The sequence below is a fragment of the Topomyia yanbarensis genome, chromosome 3 (assembly GCF_030247195.1).
Source record: "Topomyia yanbarensis strain Yona2022 chromosome 3, ASM3024719v1, whole genome shotgun sequence".
Lineage (NCBI taxonomy): Eukaryota > Metazoa > Arthropoda > Insecta > Diptera > Culicidae > Topomyia > Topomyia yanbarensis.
The window spans coordinates 423,027,830-423,034,767 of record NC_080672.1 but is presented as its reverse complement, the minus strand read 5'-3'; the positions used below and the strand labels follow the sequence as shown (position 1 = coordinate 423,034,767).

The following is a 6,938-nucleotide window of genomic DNA, read 5'->3' as shown; positions in this document are numbered from 1 at the left end:
CGTGGGAGTATTGCCTAGAAAAAGCTAATGTTATCTGCGTAATGGGCCGGATCACTATTTATTGCAACAGTATTTGGACAGAATTCGCCACTTCTCTACGATATATTTATTGGCTTGAAAACTACCGAGTGATAAAGCATTATACAGGCAAAAATAGCGCGAGATGTTATAAATCAAGGAAAGTATTTCTTATTTTCCATATCGGATTGTTTGTGGAATACAAGTATACGAGCGATAATAACGAACACTGAAGGGAAATATAAAGGATTGTTAACCTGATGCACGGGCTTGTTAGCAATAACGGAGCTTGAAATTAGGTTCATAAAAACAGACGCGGCGAATTTTCAATACGTATTGACCCGTGATCACAGATACTAGTCAGATTAGTCGTATTGGGGCTAATTTCCGATCAACTATTCATTTTTACGGCAATGTTTTCTCGACTAGATCTGTTCGCACCCTCTCATTCTGCTACGATCGGCAGAAGGCTGATAGCACCCAGTCGTCGCCGGTCTAAGGACCAAATGTCATCAATAGACTTAGACTCGCGTGGAGGCATGAGATAGGAAACTTGTGAGAATTTTGTTATCCCACCGTTTGTCGACCAGGAATCTGGACGAGATCATAACTGAAGACGAAGTGAGGAGTGCAGTAATAGAGCAATGTAACCTGGAGAAAGAGCAGATGTCAATCAGATTGAGGAAGGTGTACATTGGTACACCGATATCAGCGATATGCTTATAGCCAGCCGCAGACAATCAGCCTGCGTCGATCGATAAGAAAAACTTGTGACTGGGACAGAGACCCATTTACCTTTCGGATGATCTGGCGTAGAATTGGCCAGTTCACAAATAGGGTCTTTGTTCCGGTCACAAATACAATTTCCTTGCAATAATATTTCTAAAAAAAATCTTCCGAGGAAACCATAGATCTCCAGAGCCAGTTCCGGATTGTCCGGAACGATACGAATCGGGTCTACATCCGTCACAAGTACGAATTTGTGCGAATGATATTCCCGAATTTTCAAAATAAAAACCTTAGAATTTTAGGACAAGGTTCATGAATTGGCCAGTTCCACTGATGCTCCAGATTTTCCGGAAGGTCATTATGTAGCCAAAAAAAACATGTGTAGGTCATAAGTACAAACTCGTTCAAATGAGAAGAAACACTAAAAATCCATGGTTTATGAATTGATCAGTTTTTGAATTGATCAGTTCTGCGAATGTTCCAGATTTTTCGGATGGTCATTGTGTGACCAATACGGTTGATTTTCACGTAGAATCCAGTACTTGAATCAGAGTGTCAATATCATTTTAGCTGGGATTTTATAAAAGCTTTCAAGAAAATTACAAAACTTTGGGATCAGTTTCATTGATTGACCACATTGTCACTTGTTCAGTATTATCAGAAATACTATGGTATCTATATGCGAACGGTGGTCTTAGCGGAATGAACGTACCATGTTTTCTACCATTTAATTCTATGTTTGTTTATAGTGCACTTGCACTTCACTATTCAACAGATACAGATAGATAGGAATTTCGATTACTACTTGTAAACTTCAATGTTCGTATCACTCTATAGGAAATTTACGGGATTGCTAAGTCTTTTATCTAGGAAAAATGGGTAGGCTTTGGTCAATGGGTACCTAGGTGCGTGAAGCTGACCGTTTTTTGCTCATAAGTAACATTTCGAAGAGCCATGAATATCCGTTACCTTGGTATTGATTTAGCATAGAAGGAGAGGCATGTTTGAAAATTTCTAGGCTTTCAACTACGTCCAATTTCCAAGAATTGGAGATTTGACGTTGAATTTTAGTTAGATTATGTTTTTTTTTATGACGTTCTTCTATAGTTAGATTATGTTTTTCTGAAAAAGCGCGTTCCGCTACCTTGGATTTGAAGTGAAATTGTAAATCTTTATCAGATTCCCTAGAAACTTTTGCTATTTCTACATTATTGCATTTGCGCTCCTTGAACCAAATCCCTAATGTTCTTTTGGTTTGGCCACTATAAACTTTATCGTAATGTGAACATGATATTTTGTATACCCCCGATTTGCTCACTGCTTCTATCGGATCCTTTGTGGATCCTAGTATTAATTTTAGTTGGTAGTTTTGACTACTGAAAACTAGGTCCATACCAAACATTTTTAATTTTGTTCTAAGTGAATAAGCCGTATTTTTGTTGAAATCTGCCGCTATCCTTTTTAAATTTTCAGTTGTTGGAGTTAATGTTGTGAGATTTTGCTTATTAAGCATTCTAGATTTATAATTAATTATTGATTGGATGGTTTGCTCGAAAATGAATTCCGTTTCTTTAATGTTTGCTTTTTCCCCTAATGGTGAAGTAAGCCTTCAATTGGCCATGTGATGAAAAGCGGCCATTTTATGCTGATAAGAATGGTTTGGAGTAATAGGTGTAATTCTTTCGGTATTTGTAGGTTTCCTATATATTTAGAAAGACAAGGACCCTCCCTCTCTTTTTACAAGCACATCCAAGAAGGGCAATTTGCTATCTTTCTCTTCTTCATGTGTAAAATTGATATTTTTATGGATGTTGTTCATGGTTTCTGTTACGAAACCACAGGGCAGATTCGTTCAACAGACAGATGAGTTCAGTTCAGTACCACCCGGTGCTGTCAATACGAGCAAACATAAATGTCAGTTGCGCAAACGTCAGAACATATCCTCGTGTGCTGTACTGTCAGATGGAGCATAGACACAACGTGATCAGTCCGTAAGTTGCTCGTCATTGCACTGTTTCAATATTAAAATCAGTTAGCAGTCGTAGTTAAACCTTTATTAAAGTTGCTTAAATTCTAGTTAATTATAGTGAATTTGTAACAGAACGAGGTAATTATAAATTAATAAGAATTCCCTAAAACTGTACTGTGAACTGTTATATCTTACCTATTGTAGAAACTAAAGCTAATACTACGGCTAATTGACTAGTTCAGGCTAATTATCACAGATTTGCAAGAAGGGTAAGTTCTCTTCAATAGAATCCAGCTTAAACCTAATGAATTTATAAAATCTAGGACACTACGAACACAGATAAAAAAGGAGTTTGTTTCGGATAAACTCGGAAGAAGAAAACGAAAATGTAAGCATAACCTATATTATAAACCAAATGAAACTTAATATAATATATTACAGCTTTGAAGCTGCGTGTAAGCTGCTATCAGGACGTGTATTCTTCCCAATCCGAACAGTTTCCTACATCCGGGATAAATTTTTATGTTTGATAATACAGAAGATATCATCAACGTATCGGCACCAGCGTTTGGATAACTCGCCTTTCTCTTTCAAACATTTTTCTAGGTTTGATATAAATAGTTAACAAAGAAAAGGAGAGAGCGGTTTACCCATCGGGGCACCCTTGGTTTGTTTGTAGAAGATATTTCGGAATGTGAAATAATTCTCGTCCATGGAAAGGCGAGTAAGCTTGATATAAGATCTTACTTTGCTTTTCCATAAACTGTTGCTATTTTGTTGTAGTAACCAATGCTCTAAAAGGTTAATTGAATCTTTTACAGGGACACTTGGGAATAGTGCGGTTATGTCAAAGGAGACCATAATCTCGTCGTCTTTGATTTCACCTGAGTTTTGAAGTTTGAAAGTGCATTCTTGTGTATTGGTGACCCTAGTAACAATTGAGGTTTTATAGTAGTTTTATAGCCACTGATAAAACTTAGATTGCACTTGTAGCGTGCTTTAAAATTTCAATTGTTACTTGGGGACAGATCGACTGGAAAACTTTTTTGGAATATTTTGAAATTCTTGTACTAGCCATTTTGCAATTTTTTGGGTTGGGGTACCTATTGATGAAATAATTTCCCTGATTTAATTTCCTGGTTTGTGAATTTTTGGGGTTTGGAACTTTGAGACGATTTAGATTTTCTCCCAAGATGGGTTTGCAGTCTTTAAGACTTTTTTAAACACGTTTGATCATGTCCGGAAGGGGGCAAGGGCCTAAAATTCTTCTATCTATTCAATGAACAATGAAATTCAATGGATTCACCTTCGTCTTGCCACTGCCTCCTTCGTCACTAAATACATACAAAACAAAACAATAAAGGCAAAGTCCCTTCTTTCGATTCTACGAAAATCGAGAAGCAGAAGTAGCAACTTTCGTTTTACCATGGCAATCCGAATATTCAATCTCGTTCTTATTTACACTTAGTAATTTTCGATTCTCAGTTTAATTTTTGTAAAATTAAATTAAAGCAATATGCATTATAAAATACAACTAGAATACAGTAAATACGGGAATTGTGCAGATCTATCATCCTTTATTCTTCCAATATCAACACTAGCTCGTAAATAGACGGAATCTAACAGCGACAAATAAATATTTTTTCGTTTCCTCAGCACTAATATCGAAGGTCGTTTCAGTGGCGTTCTCTGTCTCAAAACGAAAGCGAGTGTGCGAAGGAATTTATGAAAACAAACTGTTTTCAATTTACACGCATGCTTTTTGCTAGACCGTTGGCTTATTCTAGTTTTCGCAAAGCTTTGGTGGCAGGGGAACTAGCGTCATTCTTTCGTTATTTTCGCCTGATTTTTGTACATGCGCAAGACATTTTTCCACTCTGATACCAGCTATCGATTTTATGGAGCACAGCTCAGCGTCGGTCACCAGCGCACCTTGGGTATATCAATGCAGTACTATACTCTCCAGTCAAATATCCTGAAGAGTCAGTGCTCGTTCTTTTGTATGTAAATAATAAGGTGCAAACTATTGCAACGTGCAACTATTTTTGAGTGAATAGTGCAAAAAATTATCATTTACATTCAGTGCACAGGGCGTAATTAACGTTTATCTTCTCACACTACCAACCCCGATCAAAATTTGATACACTCTTTCCAAATTACTCGACAGTCTGTGAAGAGTTTTTATTTTTATTCACTTCCTGATTAGTTGCTCAAGAGTGCTTGAAGGAGCGATGCCAAGAGCTGCTGAGCAAAGGAACGGTATTATCATTAAAAGATCTCGCATGGTTCTTGGTATCGGGGTGAGTTAGACATCATTGGAGTCGATCGTAGAGCAGTAGAAGAGGCTTTTGTGCCTTTCAAAAGAGAGGTTGCCAATATCGATCGACCGAGTATAAACTCTGGCACAATAAAGTAAATTGTAGTTGATGGAGAACCAAGTGTTGGTTCAATGGACGCGGTAAGAGGTTGTCGACGAGTTCATAAACTCGTGGAAGACTAGTGACATTAGTGACATGTGATAACGAAGATATCTGTGAGATAAAACTACAAGGGGCAGCCCTATGAGGTTGCACGAACTGTAGACGTAGGACTATACTACTTAATGTAAAATATTTATTTTATTAGTACTTAGTGTGTGGGAAAAACACCCGGACCGGTGAAGAAAAATCAAATTTTAGACAATATAATCACATCTCATGTATAGAATAAGCTTACTAGTTGCTCTCAAACAGATCCTAAAAGTTCAAACACCCATGGATAACCCCAAGTTTGTAGATGTGTTTCGATGCCACAGGATTGTGAAACGGTTAATATTACGTCATGAAAATTCAATTCATCCGTGACAATTTTTTTGCCTGCAAAATGCTCTGTGTGTATGCAAAGCTCATGATTTGTTGGGATATTAGCATTGATCGGAAAATGCTTTCCAACGCTGCGCATTGCATACATACAGGACATTTTGCAGGTCACCAGAAGCTGTTCATTTTACCACCGCCACATGTTCATTTTACCCACTCGCTATAAACATTTTGGACATGTTTAGAAATCAAGAAAACATTTTGGACATGTTTAGAAATCAAGAATCATGTTTAAATAAAATGTGTTTATGACGAAGTATTTTTATCAGATATGTACAAAACATGTCTAAATAGAAACATAAGGTGATTGTAATATCTCATTCACTTATTAGTTAGAAAATAATGACTTTGCTTAACGTGTTCATTTTACCGCCAGTTCCCCTACCTACCAACACATTCGCCCCAAACATTGAACCCAAGCGTACAATGCAAAATGAGTCAACGCTGATGATGATGGGTAGAGCGAAAGAGACAACTAGTACCACCACGACACTATTAGCACGTTTCACCAAAATTCCACGCGGCTTTTTCCGATTGAAAGGAACGGCCGCGCTTAGCTGTCATAATATCGTGATTTTGCATAGCGAAGGGCTGAATGATTTTGTTACAAAAAACAGCCCTGCATTATGCAACACTTTGTGCAGGTTGATTATACCAGTTGCAAGTGGGGCCAAATTCACCAAGTTCCGTAAAATTCCTTTTAAATTACAGAATAGATAAAATTGCTTAGATGAGCTAAACTAATTAATCAAATCCTGTTTTAAAAACTGTCCTTGCGTTTAAACCAAAATGGGAAGCTTATTACTACCACTACATTACTTAATTTCAAGCGCAAATACATGTGCTAGTTAAACCAAAAATTTACTGGCAACATTACAGCGGCATTTAGGAAGCAGTTGGAGCGTTCGCCTATTGGACGACACAGGGTAGCGTCCCTCCACAGCCAGTGTAACGGACTTCTAGCTCAGCTATACTGGCTGTAAAAAACACAGCGCAGTGATCTGCTTCGCCAGCCGTTCAACAGGGAACTGAGCGTGTCTGGCCAAGTCCGTTCTTTATATAGTCGATGATGACGTCATTCATAGAAGCGTTTCGCGCTAGGTACACCAATCTGTCGTACAGGGCTTGGGAAGCGCTATCTTCTGTGTGTTAATGCGCGATATTTTGACAAGGTTGTATAATATTTAATTTTTTAATGCTATGATATCAAAAATCTTTGGGTTTATCTACTGGAATCTATTCTTAGAAGTATTTCAGGGCGATTTGCGCAAAAAAATTGAAAATTTATCGTGAGATGGCTGAATTATATGCGTTTAAAATTGGACCACTTTTCGTTACATACCATTTTTGTAGAATTCGCAGAG

The 6,938-nt window shown here is 37.5% G+C and overlaps 1 long non-coding RNA gene across 1 annotated transcript; it reads left to right on the top strand.

Annotated features, from left to right (window-relative positions):
* The first annotated feature begins 2,923 nt into the window (after positions 1-2,923).
* On the top strand, positions 2,924-4,313 carry LOC131688545 (uncharacterized). Its single transcript, XR_009305249.1, has 3 exons — positions 2,924-2,985; positions 3,040-3,104; positions 3,158-4,313. It is a non-coding gene; the product is annotated as an uncharacterized LOC131688545 (long non-coding RNA).
* Positions 4,314-6,938: the final 2,625 nt, after the last annotated feature.